At 39.5% G+C, this 18,176-nt stretch overlaps 1 protein-coding gene across 7 annotated transcripts in view; it reads right to left on the reverse strand.

The window, feature by feature from the left end:
* The window catches only part of TNRC6B (trinucleotide repeat containing adaptor 6B), a 254,595-nt gene that overhangs the window by 225,970 nt on the left and 10,449 nt on the right, over positions 1-18,176 (reverse strand). The gene's annotated exons all lie outside the window — the stretch shown is intronic.

An 18,176-nucleotide genomic window follows, 5' to 3' on the forward strand; every position in this document is an offset into this window, starting at 1 on the left:
TTTGCCTACTAAGGTCCATATAGTTGAAGCTATGATTTTTCCAATAGTCATGTAAGGTATGAGAGATGGACCATAATGAAGGCTAAGCACCGAAGAACTGATGCTTTCGAACTACGGTCCTCAAGATGATTCTTGAGAGTCCCTTTGACAGCAAGGAGATCAAACCAGTCAATCCTAAAGGAAATCAACTGTGAATATTCATTGGAAGGACTGATGCTAAAGCTGAAGCTCCAATACTTTGGTCACCTGATATGAAGAGCCAATTCATTAGAAAAGACCTTGATGCTGCGAAAGATTGAAGACAGGAAGAGAAGGGGATGACAGAGGATGAGATGGCTGGATGGCGTCACTAATTCAATGGACATGAGTTTGAGCAAACTCTGGGAGATAATGAAAGACAGGGAAGCCGGGAGTGCTGCAATTCACGGGGTCGCGAACAGTCAGACACTACTTAACAACTGAACAACAATAACTATAAATGTGTTCAAGAACTTAAAAGTATGAACAAAATAAGAAATAAAAAATGAAAAATAATCAAACACAACTTTTAGAGCTGAAAAGAAAAATTTACTGGCTAAGCCAAGCTGCACAACAGACACAACTGGAAAGATTTATTAACTAAAAAAAAAAAAACCGAGCACAGCTTCAGTGACCTGTAGGTAAGAAAAGTATCCCAGGATGCCGTGTCGTCATCAAACTGCTGACAACCATAGAGGGAAAATCTCATAAAGCAGTCAGAGAAAAACGGCAAATTACACACAGGTGAACAAAGCTGAGACTCATACCTGACTTCCTGTTAGAAATAATACAAGATAGATGACAACAGGATGACACCTTTAAGTACAGAAAGATAGAAACTGCCCATCTAAAATTCAACAGTCAGTGTAGAGTCTTCAAAAATGAAGGAGAAATAGAGATTTTTCAACAAACAAAAGAGGACAGAATTCACTGCCATCAGATCTTTTCTACAAGAAATTCTGGAGTCTTTCAGGCTAAAGAAAACTGGTAACAAATGGACAGTCAGATCTAAACAAAGGAAAGAATGACAGGCATTGGAAGTGGCAAATATGTGGGTAAATGTAAAAGACTTTTCTTTTTTCACTTTATAAAAATTTCACTAAAAGCAAAAATTGGGGTGGAGAGGGAGGTGGGAGGGGGGATCGGGATGGGGAATACGTGTAAATCTATGGCTGATTCATATCAATGTATGACAAAAAAAAAATTTTTTTTAAAAATTAAAAAAAAAAAAAAGCAAAAATTGTAACAATGAACTGTGGGGCTAACAATCTATGGAGAAGTAAAAGGCATGGATGATCATAGCCTAAAGATACAAGAGGAAAATAAAAGGGTACTTCATAAAGTTCTTACACATCAATGATTAACCTAACCATTTTGAAAATGACATAAACCTAAATGGTCTAAACATTTCAATTAAAAAGCAAAGATGGGCGCCTCCCTGGTGGTCCAGCAGTTAAGAATCTTCCTGCCAATGCAGAGGACAGAGGTTCAATCCCTGGTCTGGGTAGATCCCACGTGCTGTGGAGTAACTAAGCCCGTGTGCCACGGCTACTGAGCCCGCACGCCCAGAGCCTGTGCATCACTAGAGAAGCCACCACGGTGAGAAGCCCGGGCACTGCCCATGACAGCAGCCCCCGCTGACAGCTAGAGAAAGCCCATGCACAGCACAGAAGACCCAGTGCAGCCAAAAACACAAACAAACAAATCCTTATTTTTTAAAAAAGCAAAGATGGTAAGACTGGATTTAAAAACAAAACACAAGACCTGCCTGCTATCTAAAAGAAACTCATTTTTTAAAAAGGACAAAGATAGGTTAAAAATTAAAGAACGGAAAAGATATACCATGCAAACACTAGTCATAAGAAAGCTGGAGTGAAGATAATAATATCAGACACTGTAGAGCCCAAGACAAGGAATATTACCAGAGATAAAAGGAGACATTTTAAATCATAAAGGGCTCAACTCATCAAGAAGACGTAAGAATCCTACACGTGTATACACCCAATTACAGAAGTTCAAAATACATGAGGCAAAAATGAACAGAACTGAAAGGGGAAACAGACAAATCCATAATTATAGGTGAATATTTCTGCACTCCTCACAGAAATCAATGTAATAAATAGAAAGAAAATCAGTAAGGATATATAAGACTGAACAACACTATCACAACTTGGCTTAACTGACATTAATAGCACACTATACCTGAAGGACAGCAGAACATGTTTTTCAGGTACACACAGAACATTCACTAAAATAGACTTTAACAAGTCTCAATAGATCTCAAAGGACTGAAATCATATGTGTTCTACGACCACTATAAATTTTTAATCAGGAATTAGTAACACAAAAAAAATTCAGAAATACGGACAAATTAAGAAACAAATTTATATGTAACACATGGGTCAAATAAATATCACAAAGCAAATGGGAAAATATTTTGAAAATGACATATAAAAATGTGTGAGATATAGTTATGGAATGAAGCTAAGTAGTGCTAGGAGGGAAATTTATAGTGGCAAATGCTTCCACTAGGAAACACAGAAGGTTTTTAAAAATTAATGACCTGTTTCTATCCCTAAGAAGCTAGAAGAGCCAATTAAATCCAAAAGTAGTAATATGAACTAATAAAGGTAACAACAGCAACAAAGCCCCAGTAAAACAATAGAGAAAATCAATGAGATTCAAAGCTGTTTGTTTGAAAAAGTCAATAAAATTGTTTAACTTGTAGCTAAAGTAAAGACTAAAAGAAAGAACACTCAAATCACCAGTGTCAGAAATGAAGGAAGGGGGACTTCCGTGGTGGGCCAGTGCTTAAGAATCTGGCTTGCAATGCAGGGGATGTGGGTTCGATCCCTGGTCTGGGAACTAAAATCCCTCGTGCCACGGAGCAACTAAGCCTGCGCACCGCCACTAGAGCCTGCGTGCTGCAACGACTGGGGAGCCTGCGCGCCACAACTACAGAGTCTCGTGCGCTGCAGTGAAAGATCCTGCATGAAGCAACTGAGGCCCAATGCAGCCAAATATTTTTTTAAAGATGAAAGAAGGGACGGCACTATAAATGCTTCGGGCACTAAAATAGTAATAAAAAATATATATTATGGGGTTTCCCTGGTATCTCAGAGGTAAAGAAACCACCTGCAGAATGCAGAAAACACAGGTTCAATCCTTGACCCAGAAGATTCCACATGCTGCTGAGCAACTGAGTCCGTGCACACAGCTACTGAGCCCATGCTCTAGAGCCTGGGAGCTGCAACTACTGAGCCCACACACCACAGCTACTAAAGCCGGAGTGCCCTGGAGACATGCTCCGCAACAAGAGAAGTCACCACAATGAGGAGCCCACACAACTACAGAGGAGGCCCTTCTCTGCAACTAGAGAAAAGGCCTGCGCAGCAACCAAGAACCGGCACCACCAAAATAAATAAATAACAGTAAAGTCATAAAAAAGAATGCTACGAACAGCTTTATGGCAACACCTAAATAATTCTGATGAAATATGCAATCCCTTGAAATATTGGGTTGACCAAAAAGTTCATTCAGGGTTTTCCATAACATCTTAAATAAATTACCAAAACTACTAATAACGCAAGACGAAAACAGAAAATTCAAATAGTTTAACTGTGCACGTAAAATTTAGAATCTGCATTAGCTACAAAGCACACTCAATGTATGTTCATACCTTTTTTGAAATTCATAATAACAAATATGTCACCATGTTTCAATGTACTGGTTTCATACACTCTAAAGTTTCTCCATATTTATATCCTTTATTTGTTCTTAAATTATTGGCTTGATCTAATTCTACTACTCTTCTGTTGCTGTTTAGTCATTAAGTCGTGTCTGACTGTTTTGCAACCCCATGGACTGTAGCCCACCAAGATCCTCTGTCGATGGGATTTCCCAGGCAAGAATATTGGGTAGATATCTTCTTCTCCAGACGGTCTTCCCAAATGAGGGATCAAAACCAGGTTTCCTGCACTGCAGGCGGATTCTTCACCAACTGAGCCACCAGGGAAGCCCATACTACTCTTCTAAGCTCTACCTGCCTGCCTAAAATAATCAGTTCTATTTTAAAATTTGATATCTGTTTATTCTTTAATCTGCTAATTGGCTTTTTACAACTTGAGACTATTTTCTTTGCCTGACTTAATAGCAAATTTTGACTTACTATTTTACATTGTGAAAGAAAGTAAGTCTCACAGTCATGTCTGACTCTGTGGTTCCACGGACTGCAGCCTGTCCCACTCCTCTCTCCATGGAATTCTCCAGGCAAGAGTACTGGAGTGGGTTGTCATTTCCTTCTCTAGGGGATTTTCCCAACTCGGGGATCAAACCCAGGTCTCCCGCATTGCCTGCGGATTCTTTACCAGTTGAGCCACAAGGGAATTTTACATTAGTGCCATCTAATAGTGTTATTTCTACTTCATTTTATAGTTATCTCCCTTTATCAATCAGTATTTTTTCCTTTGATTAATGACTAGAGACTACTGTAAATTCAGGCCCCACGTTCCCATTCCCTGCCAAATCACACTAGAAGGGAAGAGGTCTCTTACACTCTACCAGCCAATGCATTGCCATGAAGTACTCAGAAATCTCTAGTCCTGCTCCCACAGTTTACAGTCACATCACAGAAGTTCCTGTTCAATGCAGAGTGTTAAATCCTAGCAAAGCTCCACCAAAAGAGGACAAGGGTTGAGAGAGTCCTTGACCTTAACACAAAAAGCAGTCTATATGTACTCAACAAAAATAAGGAGTCTGAGGCTCCAAACTGGCAAACAAGTAAGCTAGAACACCAATGACTGTTTTTTTCTCCTGTCCCATACACATGGTGCCAGGTACAAAAATTGGGGGAAAAAACAACAACAAAAAACAGACCCTGTGTGTACATGAGTATGGGGCAGCAGGGGTGGGATGGCTAGGATGAAGGAAGTGCCAGTTAGGGATCTGGACCAAGCAATATCAAACTGAGTGACCTTAAGTTGAATTTCAGCCAATACTTATCAGGTATGCCCTCATTTACAAGACTATACACCTAACAGCCTCATTATGACTTAGGAAAAGTAGTTCTCAATTTTTTTTTCCCTAGTAGTCTCTGGACAGTCCCCTGGAGTGTCCCAGCAATTTCTATCTTGGTACTATGAAACCAGTTCTTGACATGGTTAGTACTTCATAAATGTGTGTTGAACTAAACAATACAACAATCTGGACTCCATAGAAAACAAAAATCAACACTTTCCCCAGAAGGACATTCATGTTCAGATGTACTGTGTTCTTATATTTATCATGGATTAAGAACATAAGCAATTTCAATAATGTGCTCAGTAATAACTGTTGGGACCATCTGCATCCCAGTGCTTAGATGCTTACCTTGAGAACCACTGACTTGGCCGATGAGCCAACATCCTCCTTCTTAAAAGTAAAGGCTCCTTAAAAGTACATGTGCACTGTCAAATACTATGTATGCTTTTTGACTTTAAAAAAATTACATTTGCTAAGTAAATCAGTAAGTAACTGAATTTTTACTCCTATGTGTGGCTAATAGACATCTTCAATTTGTAACAATTAACATTCAAAACACATGTCTAACATTTCAGAACTATGCAGTCTGAACCAACAGCTCTAGAAACAAAATTTACACACGTCAGCCAGAACAGAAAAGGTCATCCCCATAGTTTAACATAAAAAAAGAACACAAAATTAGTCCAAGTTGGGATATAGTGTCTACTATTAAATTTCTAATAATTAATTAGAATTTCCCAAACTGTCCCCTGGAAAGTCAGAACTTAAAAAAAAAAGTTAAAAAGGATCCAAACCTCTACAGCAGCTACAAAACAAGTATTTAAAAGCTGGCTGGGTGAAGGGCACTGCAGGGCAGGAGAAAACGTCTGCTTTTTACTTATACTTCTGTACCATTTGAATTTTTGTTTTATGATAAGCATGTATCTTTTTGGAAAGATTTATTTCTTAGGCTACCATTAGCTGATAATAAGAAAGGTTGGTCCTCAGAGAATAAGCTGCTCTTTCTGAAACCCTACTGTGCATGAGACAGGATAGGCATCACATGAAGCACTGCACATTTTAACGGTCTTTTCCTTACTGTCTACTACCACGAAGCACTCAGAAAGGAGACTGGAGTTGAGAACTATGGGATTCAACATAAAGCCAATACCGTGCAGGAAGTGTCACGTGAGAGTGACAGCTGCCTAAGGTGTCAAGCTTTGTGAAGAGGTGTCCTAATTCCTATTAACTGGCTTGGAAAGAACAGATTTAATCTCACATCCTGTAGAACAAAAAAAAAAGAAAGCAGGTTTCTTTTTCTGAAGGTAGCAAAAGTAACCAAATATTAGAGCTAAGAAAGAAAATACAGGTCCATAATGCCTTAGCCACAATTCCAAAATCCACAAAAATGTCTATCATTCCGTGGTAGTAAAACTTGATCTGAATTTAACCAGCAGCAAAATCTGACCCGAATTGACAAGAGACTATTCAGAGTCTATCCACTAAAATAAGAATAGTCATGGCTTTGGCTGGCGAAATATTAATGTATTTGACTATAAAGTGTTACCCTTGACTCTGCAGGGGCATTACATGTATACCGTAAATGCACCTTATAAACTTTCCAACATTTTTTTTTAACTCTGAATTCTAAAATACAGCTAGCTGGCCCTTAGAATTTCCAGTAAGTGACTATGAACCTAAAAATGGGTTTTTATTAAACCAGTCCTGTCAATCTCTATCAAAATATGTACCTTTCTGAAAATATTCCTATAAATTTGAATGAATTAATTTTAATTAAAACTTATCACTATTAAAATATACTACTTTGAATATCTATAATTCTATAACTGCATTATTAGTTAGAATATTTTATACCACTTCAATATTAAGTCAACTTCTCTCTGAAGGCAACACTAAAATCAGTCTTTGAGAGGAGAGTGGCAGCAGGCAATGGCAAGAGGCATCGACATCTTTAGGAATCAGTGAGCTAAAATGGACTGGAATGGGTGAATTTAATTCCGATGACTATTATATCTACTACTGTGGGCAAGTATCCCTTAGAAGAATCAGAATGAGGTAAAGAGAGTAAAGCTAAAAAAGGGGATCTCTCAATATGCTTTTTTCTTTTTATGTTAAAAAAAAAAACAAAACAAACAGCATAGGATTTTTAAAAATGTATCAGAGGAACACAGATATTAAAAGTTAACAAGAACCAATTTAAATCATTAAAAGAATCAAAATCAAAAAGTCATAGAATCCAAGTAGTTATTGATGAACAGAACACAAAAGTCAAGAAATAGAACAAATACAAGTAAGGAAAATTGTATATTTTAGCCCAGTTATATATCAGTTCTATTATAATATATGACTAAATGGCAAATGATAACAAAGTTTGCAAAACTCAAAAGTCTCTACTATAGAAAGAAAACAATATGGCCAGATTAAAACAAGAACTAAGACATGAGACTATTAAGAACCTATAATTAATTACAATGCAGAGTAACTTAGAAGATTTCATGTGAAAACAGAAATAGAATGAACATTTTAATAAACATAAGTACAATATTATATTTTAAACCCTGGTATCTACATGAAATAAAACTGGTTAATTTTTAAGCATACACCAATCCATCCTTCCTCCCCAACGCTATCTCACATACAGAACTAGCAAATGCTAGAAACAATGAAGCCAAACAGGAACCTCATTTCACAACTGGTAGAGGCAAAAGCAGTGAAAATCCCTTTCAGTAAATGTATGAGGTGGTGGGCATGCTAAGTCGCTTCAGCCGTGTCTAACTCTGTGAGACCCCACGGACTGTAGCCACAGGGCTCCTCTGTCCATGGGATTCTCTGGGCAAGAAAATTGGACTGGGTTCCCATGCTTTCCTGCAGGGGATCTTCCAGGCCCAGGGATCAAACCTGCACCTCTTACATCTCTTGCATTGGCAGGTGGGTTCTTTACCACTGGCTCCACCTGGGAAGACCCAAATAAATAATCTGGGGCTTCTATCCAAAGGAAGCACTCACAAAGTTATACTACTCAAAGAAATTAAAGACTGAAAAATAACTGAAAACACTCCTTAAAGCAGTATTAGTAGCAAACATGGTCATTGCTATATCCCAGAAACAAAGGATTATGCTATTCTCACAAGTATTATTTACTAAATTGTGGTTCGTACTATCCAAGAAAAATATGTGGCCATCAGAAAGAGTACATATGAGAACATCACTGATATATGGAATTTTAGATTAATTAAAATTTTAAATGTCAGGGTAAATTTGGATTTTTAGAAGTTCATCTTGTATGTAAGAATTAAAAAGAAATATTTCCTATAGTAATCTCCCTTTTATTTAAACAAAACAAATGGAAGGAAAAGGAGGGAAAAAACAAGACAACAAAAAGATATTCAGGTACAGGAGCATCAAGGATAAAAAGCAAGCCAAGAGGACATCCCGTAAGTAAAAGAGTTTCCAAACTAACTATTAACAGATTCACTATAAACGAAACATAAAGCTCTAAATTCAGTAAACTAAAAACACAAAGTTAAAGAATATCAAAGTTGAAAGCTAAAAATCTAAGATTTTAATCCATTAAGAATATGTTTAAATAAAATCCTTATTTCCTAATGGAGGGGTGAAGTTGGGAATAATGGGGCTTTTTGGTGCTAGAAAACAAAGACTGTGAGAAAAGAATTTTACCTTCACCCCCAAAGAATTATGCCTAGTGATTAAGGTTGCATATAATGTAGTGCGTATACCAATCTACTAGGGTCTAAGAATATCCCTTGGTTAATTACATAACAGATCCAGATTCAAGGCATCTTTTTGAACTAGGTCATTCACATAATTCCTACAGTGTAAGAAAGATACAGATACGTGCTCATCCTACTGGAATCCAACATCTGATACAAGTTACTTTAAATTTAAATCATGATGTATTAATAATGTAATAATGCTGTACCAGTATCAAAACCAAATTTTACATCCTTTTATATCATGCAATGTATTTTGACAGGGTGATCTTGATTTCCCTACACAGAAATTAGTTTACTCTCATGATTTAAGAAGCTTCCACAGTTACAAGTGCAGTGTACTGAAGGAATGTACAAAAGTGTCCAGGTATCCTTGAGTTTATAATCAAGTTGGAGAGAGAGTATCACATAAAAACAATGTGAGAAAGCTTTAGTAAGCAGTTAAACGTCAGTTGTAAACATAGACTGATATTAAATATATACCAATCAATCTATAGAAACATTCAACTGAAAGTTACTTTTCAAGATATATACCTGGAAAAGGTTTATATTTATCTCAATCAGGTTGCCATCACTGAAAATATTTTGCAACTCCTATTTTGCTTCCAAAACAGTTTATAAAACTGCACAAGGAAATCTGCCTCATTACCTTGCAATCATTTTGGACCCCAAACAGTATTACCCAGACAAATCATTTAATCAGACCTTAAAAATGACTCTTAGTTGCTCCCTAAAATCAAATCCATCCTGAAAGAATGAAGATTTTCCCCTACGGAAATTCCAAAGAATATCTCATACTCTGGAAGCAACTCCGAAATAATTCCTCAAATGTTTTTAGAAAAGACAGTACTTCCACTTCCAGGGAAGATGGAGTAGCAGGGATCAGATGCACCCTTGCACCTGAAACAACTACAATTCTGGACAAAATATAAAGAACCAATGGTTTTCAAAACATCGGACATCAGGCAAGGAAGGACAGATAGTGATCCCTGAGAGATGGTAAACAAACAAGGTAATTAAGCCCTATAATTGTCCGAGTCTGCTAGCAAGGGAAGGTCTCCAGCCCAAAGCACAGGGAGGGGGAACCCAGGTATAACTCAGGGACCGCCCTTAGTTGAGGAGACGGAGCTGAGATACTGGGAAGTCCAAGGCAGCTAGAGTCTGCAGTTCACAGGGGTACTGGAGAGCAGAGAGCTGCACAGACACCGAACTCCAGAGGTCTGCAGGGCACCCCTTGAGCATTCGGCTGAGTCACTAGGAAAAACACAGCCAACATCACATTTAATGGCACAATGCTTTCCCTCTGAGTCTGGGGAAAAAACAAAGATGCCCGTTTATATCACTTTTTTTAAAAAAATTGAGGTGTAGTTGAGGTAAATATATGTAAGTTTCAGGGATACAACATAGTACAATTTTAAGGTTATCCTCCATTTATAGTTATTATAAAACACTGGCTATATTCCTTTGCTGCACAATATTCTTGTAGCTTACTTATTCTATTCTATATATAGTGGTTTATAACTCTTAATCTCCTACCCCTATTTTGCCCTTGCCCTCTTCCTTCTTTCCACTGGTAAGCACTAGTTCCGTGTCTGTGAATCTGTTTCTTTTTGTTATATTCACTAGTTTATTTTTATCGAATGCACATATAACTGATATTATTCAGTGTTTGTCTTTCTCTAACTTACTTCACTAAGCATAATATCCTTTAAGTCCATCCATGTTGTTGCAAAAGGCCACATTTCATTATTTGTTTAATCCCTGAGTAGTATTTCATTGGATATACCACATCTTGTTTATTTATTCATCTGTGGATGAACACTAAGGGTGCTTCCATATCTTGGCTACTGTAAAAAAAAAATGCTATTATGGACATTGGGATATATATATCTTTTCAAATTAGCATTTTCTTTTTTTGTTTGTTTGTTTCATATATCCCAGGTGTGGAACTGCTGGGTCATATAATAGTTCTATTTTAGTTTTTTGAGAAACTTCCATACTGTTTTCTGCAGTAGGTGCACCAATCTACATTCCCACCAACAGTGTATAAGAGTTCCCTTTTCTCAACATCCTCTCCAACATTTGTCACTTGCTTACATTACTTCCATTATAGTACTTGAGAGCTTCCCAGACGGCACTAGCAGAAAAGTGAAAGTGAAAGTCAAAGTTGCTCAGCTGTGTCCGACTCTTTGCTATCCCATGGACTATACAGTCCATGGAATTCTCCAGGCCCAAATACTGGAGTGGGTAGCCTTTCCCTTCTCCAGGGAATCTTTCCAACCCAGCTATTGAACCCAGGTCTCTTGCATTACAGGTGGATTGTTTACCAGCTGAGCCACAAGGGAAGCCCAGCGGTAAAGCACCCACCTGCCAATGCAGGAGACATAAGAGACGCACATTCGAGTCCTGGGTTGGGAAGATCCCCTGGAGAAGGAAATGGCAACCCACTCCAGTATTCTTGCCTGGAGAATCCCATGGACAGAGGAGCCTGGTGGGCTACAGTCTATGGGGTTGCGAAGAGTTGGACACAACTGAAAGCGGCTTAGCACATAGTACTTGAGGTCCTAGCCAGTACAAGACAAGAACGAACTCAGGGACCTTCCCTGGCGGTCCCAAAAACTAATGCTGAAGAAGATGAAGTAGAACAGTTCTATGACAATCTCCAAGACCTTCTAGAACTAACACGAAAAAAAGATGCCTTTTTCATTATAGGGATTGGAATGACAAAGTAGGAAGTCAAGTGACTGTTACCTAGAGTAAAAGTCAAGTTTGGCCTTGGTGTACAAAATGAGGTAGGGCAAAGGCTAAAAGAGTTCTGCCAAGCGAATGCACTGGTTATAGCAAACACTCTCTTCCAACAAACAAGAGATGACTCTACACATGGACATCACCAGATTGATTATATTCTTTGCAGCCAAAGGTGGAGAATTTCTATACAGTAAGCAAAAACAAGACACAGAGCTGAATGTGGCTCAGATCACAAGCTTCTTATCACAAAATTCAGACTTAAATTGAAGAAAGTAGGGAAAACCCCTAGACCATTCAGTTCAGTTCAGTTCAGTTCAGTCACTCAGTCCTGTCCGACTCTTTGCGATCCCATGAACTGCAGCACGCCAGGCCTCCCTGTCCATCACCAACTCCCAGAGTTCACTCAAACCCATGTCCATCAAGTCGGTGATGCCATCCAACCATCTCATCCTCTGTCGTCCCCTTCTCCTCCTGCCCCCAATCTTTCCCAGCATCAGGGTCTTTTCAAATAAGTCAGCTCTTTGCATCAGGTGGCCAAAGTACTGGAGCTTCAGTTTCAACATCAGTCCTTCCAATGAACACCCAGGACTGATCTCCTTTAGGATGGACCGGTTGGATCTCCTTGCAGTCCAAGGGACTCTCAAGAGTCTTCTCCCACAAAAGTTCAAAAGCATCAATTCTTCGGTGCTCAGCTTTCTTTATATAGTCCAACTCTCACATCCATACATGACCACTGGAAAAACCATAGCCTTGACTAGACGGACCTTTGTTGGCAAAGTAATGTCTCTGTTTTCTAATATGCTGTCTAGGTTGGTCATAACTTTCCTTCCAAAGAGTAAGCGTCTTTTAATTTCACAGCTCCAATCACCATCCACAGTGATTTTGGAGCCCAGAAGAAAAAAGTCAGCCATTGTCTCCACTGTTTCCCCATCTATTTCCCATGAAGTGATGGGACCAGATGCCATGATCTTAGTTTTTTGAATGTTAAGCTTTAAGCCAACTTTTCCACTCTCCTCTTTCACTTTCATCAAGAGGCTCTTTAGTTCTTCTTCACTTTCTGCCATAAAGATGGTGTTATTTGCATATCTGAGGTTATTGATATTTCCTCCAGCAATATTGATTCCAGTCTGTGCTTCCTCCAGATCAATGTTTCTCATGATATACTCTGCATAGAAGTTAAATAAGCAGGGTGACAACATACAGCCTTGACGTACTCCTTTTCAGATTTGGAACCAGTCTGTTATTCCATGTCCAGTTCTAACTGTTGCTTCCTGACCTGCATACAGTTTTCTCAAGAGGCAGGTCAGGTGGTCTGGTATTCCCATCTCTTTCTGAATTTCCCACAGTTTATTGTGATCCACACAGTCAAAGGCTTTGGCATAGTCAATAAAGCAGAAATAGATGTTATTCTCGAACTCTCTTGCTTTTTCGATGATCCAGAGAATGTTGGCAATTTGATCTCTGGTTCCTCTGCCTTTTCTAAAACCAGCATGAACATCTGGAAGTTCACAGTTCACATATTGCTGAAGCCTGGCTTGGAGAATTTTAAGCATTACTTTACTAGCATGTGAGATGAGTGCAACTGTGTGGTAGCTTGAGCATTCTTTGGCATTGCCTTTCTTTGGGACTGGAATGAAAACTAACCTTTTCCAAAGTCCTGTGGCCACTGCTGAGTTTTCCAAATTTTTTTCTTTTTTTTTTTTTAGTTTTCCAAATTTGCTGGCATATTGAGTGCAGCACTTTCACAGCATCATCTTTCAGGATTTGAAATAGCTCAACTGGCATTCCATTACCTCCACTAGCTTTGTTTGTAGTGATGCTTCCCAAGGCCCACTTGACTTCACATTCCAGGATGTCTGGCTCTAAGTGAGTGACCACACCATCGTGATTATCTGGGTCATGAAGATCTTTTTTGTACAGTTTTCTGTGTATTCTTGCCACTTCTTCTTAATATCTTTTGCTTCTGTTAGGTCCCTACCATTTCTGTCCTTTATTGTGCCCATCTGTGCATGAAATGTTCCCTTGGTATCTCTAATTTTCTTGAAGAGATCTCTGGTCTTTCCCATTCTCTTGCTTTCCTCTATTTCTTTGCACTGATCACTGAGGAAGGCTTTCTAATCTCTCGTTGCTATTCTTTGAAACTCTGCATTCAAATGGGTATATCTTTCCTTTTCTCCTTTGCTTTTTGCTTCCCTTCTTTTCACAGTTATTTGTAAGGCCTCCTCAAACAGCCATTTTGCTTTTTTGCATTTCTTTTTTTTGGGGATGGTCTTGATTCCTGTCTCCTATACAATGTCATGAACCTCCATCCATAGTTCATCAGGCACTCTATCACGTCTAGTCCCTTAAATGTATTTCTCACTTCCACTGTATAGTCAAGGGATTTGATTTAGGTCATACCTGGCTTCAGGTATGACCTAAATCAAAACCCTTATGATTATAGAATGAAATTGACAAATAGATTCAAGGGATTAGACCCTGATGCTGGGAAAGATTAAGAGAAGGAAGAGAAGAGGGTGACAGAGGATGGGATGGTTGGATGGCATCACCGACTCAACGAACTTGAGTTGGAGCAAACTCGGAGAGAACAGGGAAGCCTGGCGTAATGCAGTCTATGGGGTTGCAAAGAGCTGGACATGACTTACAAACTGAACAATAACCACCAGTGGTTAAGAATCCACCTTGCAAATCAAGGGACGTGGGTTCAATCCCTGGTTGGTGAACTAAGATCCCACATGTTGCACAGCAACTAAAAGCCCCCATGCCACAATTAAAGAGCCTGTGTGCTACAGCTACTGAAGCCCACGCACTCCGGAGCCCTCTACCACAACTACCGAGCCTGTGTGCCACAACTAGAGAATCCACATGCTGCAACAAAAGATCCATCATGCCACAACTAAGATCCAATGCAGCCAAATAAAAAAATAATTAAAAAAAAAAAAGAATTAGAACTCAAAGGCTAGAAAGTAAAATTGTCATTCTTGGTAAATGATATAATTGTGTATAGAAGAAAAACAAAATGATTACAAAAAAGTCACTAGAAGTAATAAATGAAATTAGCAAACTTTATCTGGTTCCTTAATGTCACAACCATATCAATAAAAACAAACTGTATCTAAATGAAGAGGTGTTTAATAATGACGTACTTCCAGGGAGACATTTTAGAGAATGTTTTTTAAGAGTAAGAAGGAAAATGGTTTGGAATCCAGAAACAAGGGAGAATATTTTACATAATGCATAGCCCTTATAAAGTACAGACACAAAAAGGGAGAAAATCATATGAAATACAGAGAAAAGATTGTGAGGGGGAAAGGGCAAAGAGCTCTAGGGAACAAGAGCTGATAGATGGAAGCATTAAAGGGTCTGGGTCAGACACAGAGGTTTGGACTTCACAGAATAAGAAAGGTTGATCGAGACGGGAAAAGTAAATAGTAAGTAGGAAATGTTTTCTGGAGGGAAACTAGGAATGGGACCAGGCATAGGAAGCTGTTTTAATAATCCAGACATAGCCTGAGGATGACTCAGAAGCAAGATGGTGGCATGAAAACAAAAAATGAGAGGCTCCAAGTCCAAAGCTATAGAGAAAAGAGCTACAAGATATGGCAATGTTTCAAGATGCAGGGTTTCCGGGTTTCAAGATGCAGGTGTTGGGAGGATGGTTACCAATGAGGGGACCCAAGTGAGCAAATCATTTAGGGAGGTGAAGCAGAGACCCATCTCCAGCCTCCAGAGTTACCTTTTTGAATGGCACCCCAAATGACAGGCATACAAGAGAAAATTACACTCAATACGCGCGTTTAAGTGCAGTGAACACAAGCTCGGCAGGCCTCTGCTTCAGAAGCAAACACGCTGCCCGGGTGCGCAGCCCTGGCTCTGGCAGCTTCGGGAAGCGTAGGGCGATGTCACGATGTGCTGAGGTCGCCTCACAAGCTCTGTGTGGGGCACAGGGTCCCCTTTTTAAAGTTTTCAAACCAGCCCTTACTGGCTTGAATTGTGATGCCTTTTGCATTTTCATTCTCTTGTTTTGTTTTTGTTAATTCCACAAAGAGCCCTTTCACCGATTCTCTTGGTGTTTTAAAAGTAATGCTTTCCCTGTGGGCCCATGTTTTGGCCATACATTAGGAATGTGGGGGCAGAAAGAAATCTCCTCCAGCATGGTTTAAGCGGGAATCTATAATCAGTATGCCCTTTTGTTTATGGGTATAGAGCCACACTGCAAAATAAAAACATCATAAATGTTAAACACCTTGTATAAAACTATAAAACTTTTATAGAGAAAATAAGGTTGACAAGAGTAGTTGGTGAAACTTTATTTTAAAATCTGTTGTCCACAGTACATCTAAGAGAGTTGTTTACTTACTAACAGAAGTCTCAAAGAGAGACACTTTTGGGTAAAATATCTCACAGAAAGGATATTACTGAGCACGATATACCAGTAGCAAGATTTTCACTGATGGAAAAACACCTAGCTCCTAGGGGGACCTGGGCTTCATCTCTCACTCCTTCCTTCACACTGGAACCCTGTGAAATTACCCCGCCCATAAAAACTAACCACCCCGTACCTGAGGGCAGCTTTTGCCCTCTGAGACCGAACACCCTGTGTCTATGGAGTGCGAATCTTAAATAAACCTGCTTTCACTTCAGCATAGCTCACTCTTGAATTCTTTCCTGTGCAAAGCCAAGGACTCTCACCTTGGCAGCCAATCCCAGGAACTCATCCGAGACCTGGAACATAACAAGCCTCTTGTGCCCCATTTTCCTGCAATGTACTGACCTGGGCCTAAGTCAGGGAGCTTGGACCTCTCCTACTTTTGGAGGCTCTTCCTAGGTATGAAAAATGAAGACATCCAGGGACTTTCCTGGTGGCTCAGTGGCTAAGACTCCACATTTCTAATGCAGGGGGCCTGGGTCCTTAGTCAGAGAACTAGATCACACATGCCACAACTCAAAGACCCTTCGTGCCACGACGAAGAACGAAACTGAGACCTGGCACAGCCCGTAAGCAAAAAAAATATAAATTAAAAAAAAAAATCTGTGGTACATTTTAAATGTATACATGTAATTAGCACTTCTAGGGGAAGAAAACAATATTAACTGTACTACTCATAAAATATAGGAATAATAAACATGTTCATCTGTCATTAATCACAGAGAGTATGATACAGTAACTGGAACAAGTTTAAAGCTACAATCAATAACTTCTTCCAATCCTGTGGATTTATCTCTTAGTACTGCTTACTGTATGCAAACCATTCTGTGAGTGGCACAGAAAACAACAAAGTGGTATAAACTTGTTTTAGGCTCTAGGTATCCAAGAGTGAACTCCTGACTTCTCCCTCTTCTCTAGTGGAGGAACTACAAGGAACGTGTCCTAGTTATCACTTCACTCTCCTGGGTGCTTCCTGAAATTGCACCTCACTTGGGACTCAAACCCACAATCTGCCAACTGAAACTGCATAACTCATCTCCGGACTTAATGAAGCTCAGGTTCTTTATGTCTCAGTGCAGAAGGAATTCAGCGAGAGGCAAAGTGATAACTAAAAAGATTTATCAATATCCTTTGTAAAGAGGTTGCAGGAAAATGGGGCATGAGAAGATGGCCGTGATCCAGGTCGTGGGCAAGTTCCTGGGCTGGGCCACCAAGTGATGGTCCTTGGCTTAGCGCAGAAAAGAATTCAAGAGTGAGCCACAGGAAATAAAAAGCAGGTTTACTGAAGGTGATTCACATTCCAATTATAGAATGTAGTCCATCTCAGAATGTGAGCAACCATGGTAGAAACACACTCCACACACAGAGTGTGGGCTGTCTCAAAAGTCAAGAGCAGCCACGAAATATGGGGTGCTCAGTGTTTACGGGCTGGGTAAGCTAACGGGTGGGAGGATTATTCCAACTATTTCAGGGGGAAGGGGCAGGGACTTCCAGGAATTGGGCCACCGCCCACTTTTTGCCCTTTTATGGTCAGCATCAGAAGTGTCATGGTGCCTGCGGGTGTGTCATTTATCATGTGCTAGTGTATCACCATGAGTGTACAATGAGGTTCAGGGTCTCCTGGAAGTTGAATCTTGATGCCATCCTGGGCATAATCAGTTCTAATCAGTTTATGCCATATCCTTAACAGCTAAGTCATTCTTTTAAAGGTTCTGCCCTGCTTCTTTTCCACCTGTCTCATTTCTACACCTTTAGATTTTCTATCTTACCTCAAGATGTTGTGGCCTTCTCAGCCTCACCTGCTTCCATTTTCTCCTTCCTTTTCACTCCAAACATCTTAAAATAAACTATATTCACTGGTGACATTTTCCCTACCATCCATTTTCCTACCATCTCCATAGCTCCTTGTAATGGAGGTCAATAAACACATAGAAATTTGCAGCAATCGACTTTTAACAGGTTAATTATCATCTTCTGAATGGGATCAGCACTACTAGAGCTTAATCACCTCTCCTTCTGTAAACTATCAAGTTCTGAATATGAAAATCTGAGAAACACTCGTTAGCCAACAAAGTCCAGGCATCTCCTAACTGTACTTAACAATGACAACAGGATGAAAGACAGTAAGAGTTGGGGTGAACTGGGGAAAAGGAGGCACTACTTAAGAATAACAGGGCTGAAAAAGAGGAGTTATTCAACTAAAAAGGTGTAAACTGAAAGAAAATGGGCTG

Source organism: Cervus canadensis, chromosome 21 (genome assembly GCF_019320065.1).
Source record: "Cervus canadensis isolate Bull #8, Minnesota chromosome 21, ASM1932006v1, whole genome shotgun sequence".
NCBI classification, from domain to species: domain Eukaryota; kingdom Metazoa; phylum Chordata; class Mammalia; order Artiodactyla; family Cervidae; genus Cervus; species Cervus canadensis.